A 10,567-nucleotide genomic window follows, 5' to 3' on the forward strand; every position below is an offset into this window, starting at 1 on the left:
ACTTCCGGAGGGCTGACTTTGTGCTGCTGAGGACACTGGTTGGTAGAGTCCCTTGGAAGGCGGTTCTGAAGGGCAGAGGAGTCCAGGAAGGCTGGGCGTTCTTCAAGAAGGAAATCTTAATGGCGCAGGAACGGTCTGTCCCCACGTGCCCAAAGATGAGCTGGCGGGGAAGAAGACCAGCCTGGCTCAACAGAGAACTGTGGCTTGAGCTTAGGAGAAAAAAGAAGGTTTATAGTCTTTGGAAAAGTGGGCAGGCCACTAGGGAGGACTATAAAGATGTTGCAAGGCTGTGCAGGGACAAAATTAGGAAGGCCAAAGCTCATCTGGAGCTCAATCTGGCTACTGCCATTAAAGATAACAAAAAAATGTTTTTTATAAATACATCAACACAAAAAGGAGGACTAAGGAGAATCTCCATCCTTTACTGGATGCGGGGGGAAACTTAGTTACAAGAGATGAGGAAAAGGCAGAGGTGCTTAATGCCTTCTTCGCCTCAGTCTTTAGCAGCAATACCAGTTGTTCTCTGGATACCCAGTACCCTGAGCTGGTGGAAGGGGATGGGGAGCAGGATGTGGCCCTCACTATCCACAAAGAAATGGTTGGTGATCTGCTACAGCACTTGGATGTGCACAAGTCGATGGGGCCGGATGGGATCCACCCAAGGGTACTGAGAGAACTGGCAGAGGAGCTGACCAAGCCGCTTACCATCATTTATCAACAGTCCTGGCTATCGGGAGGGGTCCCAGTTGACTGGCGGCTAGCAAATGTGACGCCCATCTACAAGAAGGGCCGGAGGGCAGACCCAGGAAACTACAGGCCTGTCAGTTTGACCTCAGTGCCAGGGGAGCACATGGAGCAGATCCTCTTGAGAGTCATCACGCAGCATTTGCAGGGCCAGCAGGCGATCGGGCCCAGTCAGCATGGGTTTATGAAAGGCAGGTCCTGCTTGACGAACCTGATCTCCTTCCATGACAAAGTGACGCACTGGGTGGATGAGGGAAAGGCTGTGGATGTGGTCTACCTTGACTTCAGCAAGGCTTTTGACACCGTCTCCCACAGCATTCTCCTCAAGAAACTGGCTGCTCTTGGCTTGGACTGGCGCACGCTTCGTTGGGTTAGAAACTGGCTGGATAACCGGGCCCAAAGAGTCGTGGTGAATGGAGTCAAGTCCAGTTGGAGGCCAGTCACTAGTGGCGTACCCCAAGGCTCGGTGCTGGGGCCAGTCCTCTTTAATATCTTCATCAGTTATCTGGATGAGGGCATTGAGTGCACCCTCAGTAAGTTTGCAGATGATACCAAGCTAGGTGTGTGTGTTGATCTGCTTGAGGGTAGGAAGGCTCTGCAGGAGGATCTGGATAGGCTGGACCGATGGGCTGAGGTCAACTGCATGAAGTTTAACAAGGCCAAGTGCCGGGTCCTGCACCTGGGGCGCAATAACCCCAAGCAGAGCTACAGGCTGGGAGATGAGTGGTTGGAGAGCTGCCAGGCAGAGAAGGACCTGGGAGTGATGGTTGATAGTCGGCTGAATATGAGCCAGCAGTGTGCTCAGATGGCCAAGAAGGCCAACGGCATCCTGGCTTGTATCAGAAACAGTGTGGCCAGCAGGGCTAGGGAAGTGATCGTCCCCCTGTACTCGGCTCTGGTGAGGCCGCACCTCGAGTACTGTGTTCCGTTTTGGGCCCCTCTCTACAAGAAGGACATCGAGGTGCTTGAGCGGGTCCAGAGAAGGGCGACGAAGCTGGTGAGGGGCCAGGAGAATAAGTCCTATGAGGAGCGGCTGAGGGAGCTGGGCTTGTTCAGCCTGGAGAAAAGGAGGCTCAGGGGCGACCTTATTGCTCTTTACAGATACCTCAAAGGAGGCTGTAGAGAGGTGGGGGTTGGTCTATTCTCCCATGTGCCTGGTGACAGGACGAGGGGGAATGGGCTTAAGTTGCGCCAGGGGAGTTTTAGGTTGGATGTTAGGAAGAACTTCTTTACTGAAAGGGTTGTTAGACATTGGAACAGGCTGCCCAGGGAAGTGGTGGAGTCACCATCCCTGGAAGTCTTTAAAAGACGTTTAGATGTAGAGCTTAGGGATATGGTTTAGTGGGGACTGTTAGTGTTAGGTCAGAGGTTGGACTCGATGATCTTGAGGTCTCTTCCAACCTAGAAATTCTGTGATTCTGTGATTCATGTATATAGTTTGGATTTTACCGTCTGGTATCAAAGACAATGCCTTCACCTCAGTTATTTCAGCTGCCTGTTTAGCCTCCTGATCTGCCAATCGATTTCCAATTTCAAAATCAGCGTTCCCCTTTTGGTGTCCCCGACAATGCATGATAGCTACCTTTTCTTGTTGTTTTACAGCCTCTAACAATTTTAAAATTTCTTCAGCATGTTTTATCTGTTTTCCCTGTGTGGTCAGCAATCCACGTTCTTTCCAAATTGCTCCATGAGCATGTACCACGCCGAATATATTTAGAATCTGTCCAACTATTTATTTTCCTTCCCACTGCTAGTTCCAGTGTTCATGTAAGAGCAATTATCTCTGCTTTTTGGGTGGACGTCCCAGGGAGTAATGGTTTAGACTCGATTACCTGTTGAGCAGTTGTAACCGCTTATCCTGCCTTACGTTGTCCTTGTTTTACAAAGCTGCTTCCATCAGTATACCAATGATTCATCAGCATCTTCTAAAGGTTCTTCCTTAAGATCGGGTCGATTAGAATACACAGTCTCCATTGTTTCTATACAATCATGGGTTATAGGTTCATCCAGAGTTCCGCTAAGGAAAGAAGCTGGATTTACGACGTTAGTGACCACAATTTCCACATCATCTTGTTCTACTAATATTGCTTGATATTTTAAAAATCTCTGTGGTGAAAGCCGATGGTTTCCTTTCTGTTCCAAAACTGTTGAGACCGTATGGGAGACTAACACTGTCATTTTCTGTCCCACTGTAAACTTCCGAGCTTCTTGTATATTGATAACAACAGCTGAAACAGCTCGAAGGCATCTGGGCCATCCTTTTGTTATAAATGGCTCAGGATTCAAATTAGGATTAAATAAAAAAATAGGATTTATTAGAAGAATATAAAGGAATAGAGGTAAGCAAACAGCGCTGGGTGCACCGGGAGTCTCCACTCCACCAGGAAGCACACAAGTTACATCAAGCAGCTGATTTTTATGCTCCTAGACTAATACATATTCATTACTACTTCTAAAAAAATAGATTACTATAATTAGCTTCTGGGGTCCAGTCCCTCCTACTGGAGCATGCGCATCAGTCTCCTCTGGGGGTCTCTTAGGGGTCTTTCATGCTGAAGGCTCGTAGTCTTCCTCTCCCCTTTGTACTCACTTGGCACCATACCAAGTTTATAGAACATTTTCTGCAGGTCTTGTCTCCCAGCCGTCCTTCAGCTTCTTTTTCCTTCCTCTTAATCTCTTGGCCCCCTGGCCAGATACCAAAGATCCACATAGTATCCCATAACAGTCACTAGTTGTTATCAGTTGTTCTGAAACTCCCAGACATCAAACACTAACAGCTTTCTTATTGACGCTTCACGAGTACTTAAAACATTCTTCCCCAGCCATTCACAGGGACAGTCACATCTATAGCAGTGTTAAGTTAATCTCGAAGAAGACAGGAAAAAAAAAGGCTGTAACTGTTAGAAATAGAAGTCCGGAATAACAAAAGCAAACAGGTTCATAAATTTAAGGAGTATTTTCTGAAGACTTGATAAATTGACTAGAATGAGGGGGAGACTGGGACACACTGCATCTGTGGTTCAAGAATTAAATTGCCAGTGCAGGACCCAGAGGCAGACAGGATTCAAACAGAATTGTTCTTTATGGACACGAATTGTTAAAACATTCCTCACACTTTACTTACTTCATCTAATTGTTTAGAGAAGTAAGCTACTGCACGTTTATAGGGACCCAATCTTTGTGCTAGTACTCCCAAAGCTATCCCTTGTATCTCATGAGAAAAGAACCAAAAGGGTTTTGAGAGATCTGGTAATCCCAAAGCCGGAGCTTGCATCAATTCTCGTTTAAGTTGTTTAAAGGCGTTTCGTGCTTCTCCAGTCCAGACTAACTTTGACTGATTACTCTTTATCAATTCATATAGAGGCTTTACCATTAGTCCATAATTATAAATCCAAAGGCGACACCAACCTGTCATTCCTAAAAAGGTTCGTAGCTCCTTTACCGTTTGGGGTTCTGGAGTCCGGCAAATGACTTCCTTATGTTCAGTTCCTAGTTCTCGCTGACCTCCCAAAATTCCAAATCCCAAGTAGGTCACGTGTTGTTGAACCAGCTGGACTTTCTGTTGAGAGACTCGATATCCATTTAAACCCAGAAAATTAAGGAGACTTATAGTCCATTGAATACAACTCCCTTTAGTCTTGGTAGCTATTAAGAGATCATCTACGTATTGTATCAAAGCCCCTTCAGTGTCCGGAGTTATCCAAGTTTCAAGTTCCTTTGCTAATTGGTTTCCAAAAATAGTGGGGCTATTCTTGAATCCTTGAGGTAGCACTGTCCACGTAAGCTGCGTCTTTCTGCCTGAGTCAGGGTTTTCCCATTCAAAGGCAAATAGGTTTTGGCTTTCAGTGGCTAAGGGTAGGCAGAAGAAGGCATCTTTTAAATCCAGTACGGTAAACCAGACTTGACTATTCCTTAATTTAGTCAGCAAAGTATAAGGGTTTGCCACAACTGGATGTATATCCTCAGTGATCTTATTTATGGCCCTCAGATCCTGAACTAGCCTATAGCTTTTTCCATCTGCCTTTTTAATTGGCAATATGGGTGTATTGTATTCTGATTTGTGATAAATTAGTAGGGGTTTGTTCATTGTCCTTGAGAATTTAAAGAATCTACTGAGGAGATAAGGTTTCACAACTCACGGCATTGTAACATCGGGACAAATGGGGAAGGGGGGGTTGGGTAAACATCCTTGTTAAAACAAGGATTTTGTAAGATACCACCCACCCACCGCAAGACATCCTATTTTGCCCCCACCTGAACACAAGCACAACGCGTGATCACCGGAGGAAGAATAACAACCCCCAACAACAGACTGCGCAGCCTCAGAACAAGTCTCGACAAGTCGACAAGTCGACAGGTCAAGTCTCGACAAGCCAGAACTTGAATGCTATAAAACAGCGACACTGGAAAGGGGAAGTTGCGTGCTGTGGTGGAGCGGAGACTCCCCAGCCACCCAGCGCTGTTTTGCTTGTGTCTGCTTACTTGATTAATAAAATAATTTCAGTAGACCAGAAAATTGTGTGGTCTAACTTATAACAATTTGGTGCCGTGACTCGGATAAAGGCATCAGACTGAGGCGCATTTCAGGGGAGGCGCCCCGCCGAGTTCGGCAGCCTCTGAGAACGCAGGCCTCACTCGGGACCTTTTACCGACGAACCCTAAATTGGATACAAGCAAATAAAACCGGTAAACCTCAGGCAACCTTTGTGCACGAAGACCGAACGAAGACTCAGAGGAGGAGTGAGTAAAAAACGATAGGCCGGTGTTCCGTTCAGTTGGGGTTGGGTTTCCCAGAGTGTGACAACTGAGACGTCCAATTGCGGACGAAGCGAGAGCGGACCTCTCGGTAGTGCGGTTCCCACATCCCGCGAGGGACTGGGCCACGAAACGGGGGAGTGTGTGTGTGTGTGTGTATGAGGGCACTCTGGAAGATGGGCCAGAAAAAGAGTAAGCTTTCTGGTTCCATGGGTGGGGGAAATAGTGGTAAGGATATGTCCTCCATTCCCCCCGATAGTCCTCTAGGAATAATGATTAAAAATTGGAATGATTCCCCTTTTAGGCGGGGAAGGAATAAAGTAAAAATGATACATTATTGTGTTGAAGTTTGGGTTGGTAAACAGATTCGAGGAGACCACCTTTACTGGCCTGTATTTGGGTCTTTTGAAGATTGGGTTTGTCAGGCCTAAATATTTATGTAAACTCAAAGGAACCCTTTAGTCTGGAAGAAAGTGAGTATGCGCACCTCTGGATAAATTCAGATATGAGGACGCATCTACATCCTCTAAAAGAAAAAGGAGGGCAGGATAAAAAGAGAAAGGACTTGGAAGTCCTAACACCGCCCCCACCCTATATTCCACCGCCCGCACTAACGGCTCCCGTCCTTAATGGACTCCCCGAATTAGCTAATCCAGGAGAATCGGAATCGGATCATGAAACACAGGGGCCGGTAACCAGAAGCAGGGCAAGAAATCAGAAATCTGCTTTAAGGGAGGTATTATATCCCCTACGAGAAATAGTGATGGGGGCACCCCAGCCAGGAATGGAATATGTGGCCATCCCCATTAACTCTGGGGATGTCTGAGATTTTAAGAAAAGGACAGGAGGAGGGTAAGCGAGCTTTAATGGCAACTGGCATGTTTGCAGCTGCTGAGGAATAATTCTAACTGGAATAATAACTGTACATTGTGTATTGTATATATATAAAAGCCCGGGCATTTTTGTTAAAGTACACTTTTATACATATGTTAATATGTAAATATGTAAATATAAGGACTGCCATTGAGGTGTATGTCTAAGGGAACAAAATTTGCCCAGGCATATTATCGGCTCATCAGGTTTAAATGTCCTCAGTGTAATTGTCAAGAGGCAGTTAATTTACAGTGGTCTGATTTTACTTGTGTATCTATATATTGTGGATTTTGGAGGGATTGGGATTGACTAGTAAAGAGCTTCTAGGAAAACAGTAGAATATTGACCACTGTAGATTACAATAGGAAAAGTTCAAAGCAAAGAAATCCCGAGGAAAAGCCCTCTAGGATGTATACTAACACATTGGAGGGATATAGTGGGGTGAGAGGGTACAGAAAGTAAAAGAACTCTTATCATATATTGTAATCAATGGTGGCCACTTTATAAACTAGAGGATGGAGCAGAGTGGCCCCTAAATGGAACTATTAATTATAACACCATATTACAGTCAATGTTGTTTTTGTGGAAAGAAGAAAAATGGGATGAAATATGGTATATTGATTGATATGTTGTTTCAGTATCTTGGAGGGAAAAGGTATGGAATTAAGTTGGACTCTGACTGAGCCTTTGGTGCTGGTATTAGAAAAGTACAGGCTGGAGAAAGATAAAGGAAGTGTTAAAAGGGTTGCTGAAGGTGTTAAAGGTGTGGCATGCAGTATTTAACAGAGCTGTTTGGAATTGAATGAGCAGGGAAAGGTGATGTAGGCATTCTAGAAGTTTTGGCATATTTGCATATTTGCTGTGGTGTTTGTTCAGTTTCCCAAGCATCAGGGAGGGGGGAACAGCCTGCTCCACCAGGGGCCTCTCCAGTGGCCGCAGGGGGGCTGTGGTGGTTTTACTCAGGTGGGCAGCCAAGCTCCACCACAACCGCTCTCTCACTCCCCCTCTCCTCAGAAGGAGGGGGAGAAAATACAACACAGAGAACTCGAGGTTTGAGATGAGAAAGGTTTAATTAAAGGGAAAGGGAATGGGCAGGAGAAACAGATGCAAAAGAAACAATCAGTCCGCGCGGAAGCACAGAGAGAGAGAAAAATTATTCTCTACTTCCCATCAGCGAGCGGTGTTCGGCCACGTCCTGGGAAGCAGGGCCTCAAACGCGTAGTGGTTGTTCAGGAGGAACAGCCCCCTCCCCCACAGACCCAACACAGGGGCTTCGGCTCCAGCGCCTGGAGTGCCTCCTCCCCCTCCTTCTGCACTGACTTAAGTGTCTGCGGGAGGGTTTCTCGCTCTCCCAACTGCTGTTGAGCAGCAGGTTTTTGTTTGTTTCTTTGTTTGTTTTCGTGGATGTGCTCTCACAGAGGCACCAACTGTGTTGCTCATGGCTTGGCTCTGGGCAGCAGGGGGCCCCTTTGGGGCCAGATGAAATTGTCCCTTATCTGCCACGGGGAGGTTTCTGGGTTTTTCTCACGGGGGCTGCCACTGCAGTTTCCCACCCCCACACCCCTCACACCCCCACACCCCCCCCGGAACCTTGCCATCAAACCCAATACACTGGGGCAGCTAAGTGATTACTGACTTGTAAAGTATCAGGGATTAAATTAACTAATGAAACCCTAAAAAGTGATGGGGGTAGAAGGGGCTGGGATAACAGTGCCACTTTTGGGGGATACCAAGCTGAGACCAGGGGATAAAATGATCACTGGGCAATTATTGTATGTATCCAAGGCAGGGAAGGGATTTGATGATTAAATTGGGCATTCAACTAGTAAATTGTTAGACTGGAATAACAGTGTTATTAATGGAGTGCTCTCTGGCCCTGAGAGCAAACATATATTCACCTCTGACTGGAAAGACCCTGAAATGGGGGCGGAAGCAACAATATAGGTGGACAATTTTACCTCAGGGGTTTACAGGGCCACCTATCTATTTGGGTAAATTCTAAAAAAAGATTTTGGAGCAATTACAACCTCCCAAGGAGGTATTAATGTTACAAATATGTGGATCATTTTAAGGAAAATCGATACTCCCTGATGGGAGAGAAATGCTGAATAAAGTGATAATGAGGCAAATATTAACTGTTTTACATCAGAAGAGTCATTGGGAGGTGCAAGCAATGTGTGATGTTGTTCTAAGAAAGCATGTCTGTGTAGGAATATATACTTCAGGGAAACACACATGCAGAGGATGTACCATATGTCAAAAGGTAAATAAAAAGGTCTTCTGTAACCCATCTAGAGGGGGACGGGAGCCAGAGCTTTGACCTTTCCAAAGTATACAGGTAGACTTTACTGAGTTACTTGTTTGTCCTAATTGACCACGTGACTGGATGGGTGTAAAGCTTTACTGCAAGGATTAAAGCAGGCCTTAGAGATTGAGTGGGATTTTCACAGCCCCTGGCACCCCTCCTCTTCTGGAAAGGTAGAGCGAATGAATGGTGAAATTAAGAAACAACTAACAAAACTTATGCTGGAAACTAAGTCTTCTTGGGTAAAATGTTTACCCCTTGCACTGTTAAACATATGGACACAGCCCAGAACTGATGTAGGAATTTCTCCTTTTGAAATGCTATATGGTATGCCCTATGACTTGGAATTGCCACTTGATCACCCTCAATTCTAATTAAGACTTGGAAAGAGACTTTTTTAACACCACGATGGGGAAGGCCCCTATGTTGTTTTGCTTACTACAGAAACAGTCGTCCGGACTGCGGAGAAAGGATGGACACATGCCATCCGTGTTAAAGGACCCATCTGTGACAAGAAGTGGGAGATCGCTTCAGGAAACAAAGACCTGAAGCTCACATTGCGAGGAACTCGATAGGTACCGTGGGTTAAGGTAGAGGCTCTCCCCTGAAGAACACTACTGCTGCCGAGAAGAACTAAAACCTCGTAGTTGGCTGCAACCCAACTGACGAGTGAGGCAGAGGAGTGAATAAGTGGGGAAAGAAATGGGCCTCAGCCATTCCTATCGGTGTTTGGGGGTTCTCGCAGTGATTTCATCCTGCATAGTGACTCAACACCACCCCCACCAACCTTTTAAATGGACTTTAAGTCGATTCGAAGATCAACAGGTTATTGCAACCCAGATAACATCGGGGGGGGGGCAAGCTTTACTTCTACACTATGTCAGCTGATCTCGAGGCCCTGATGCTGGGAATATATGGGATTTTATTTCTGCCCAAGTTCTAACCCGGGAAAGGGGTACTGTAAATGCCTGAACGTGTATTATTGTGCATACCGGGGGTGTGAAACCATTGCTACAGACTGGACACTCGTGGCTGGTCAGGATAAATTCTTACAAGTGGGATATGGGCTGCAAGGTTGTAACTGACAATTGGATCCTTGTTACAGGTGGCGAGGGCATGGTATAGGATATACAGGAACCTTCCACGGAAATAAAGAAATTTGCAAGGTTCTATATATAAATATAACAAACTCAGACGATACTAGCTGGGTACTAGGGAAAAATGTCAGATTTTACTAACATGGAACAGATAGGGGAGGACTCATACTAATAAAGAAGGAAAAACCCGAGACTTCCAAGGTAGTCGGGCCTAATAAAGAGTTATTAGGGGAAGGTTTGGTTGTCCAGACTGTAAAGATACCTGGGACTGCCCAACCTACTACAATGTTTTCTAATAAGTCGACAGAGTTATCCTTACCCACACTGCTTCCAAGCATTGTGAAAAAAAAAAAGAAAGGGGTTGTACCCGAGAGTAGTATGTGGAAAGTTATAAATGCTAGTTTCCAGGTACTAAATCAAACTAATCCTGAGATAACTGAAGGGTGCTGGCTATGTGTAAGTGTTAAGCCCCCATATTATGAAGCTATAGGAGATATGGGGAGGTCTGAATATTCAAACGAGTCAAATCCTTCCAAGTGCAGTTGGGGTCAGGAAATTGGCATAACTTTGACTCAAGTTACGGGAAAAGGTAGATGTGTCGGCACAGTTCCAAGAGATAAAAATGATCTGTGCCATGCCACTGAAAAAAAAAAAAAGTACCAAACACACAAATGGTTAATTCCTGCAAATAACACTAGGTGGGTATGTTCATCGTTGAGAGTCACTCCTTGCCTATCTTTAAAATTGTTTAACACATCTCACGATTTTTGTGTACAGGTGGTCATTATACCAA

The 10,567-nt window shown here is 45.5% G+C and overlaps 1 long non-coding RNA gene across 1 annotated transcript; it reads left to right on the top strand.

The window, feature by feature from the left end:
• Positions 1–5,342: 5,342 nt before the first annotated feature.
• LOC137847054 (uncharacterized) lies at positions 5,343–10,131 on the top strand. The gene is made up of 2 exons (XR_011090757.1): positions 5,343–5,484; positions 9,122–10,131. It is a non-coding gene; the product is annotated as an uncharacterized lncRNA (long non-coding RNA).
• The last annotated feature ends 436 nt before the right edge of the window (positions 10,132–10,567 follow it).

The sequence above is a fragment of the Anas acuta genome, chromosome W (assembly GCF_963932015.1).
Source record: "Anas acuta chromosome W, bAnaAcu1.1, whole genome shotgun sequence".
Taxonomy (NCBI): Eukaryota; Metazoa; Chordata; class Aves; order Anseriformes; family Anatidae; genus Anas; species Anas acuta.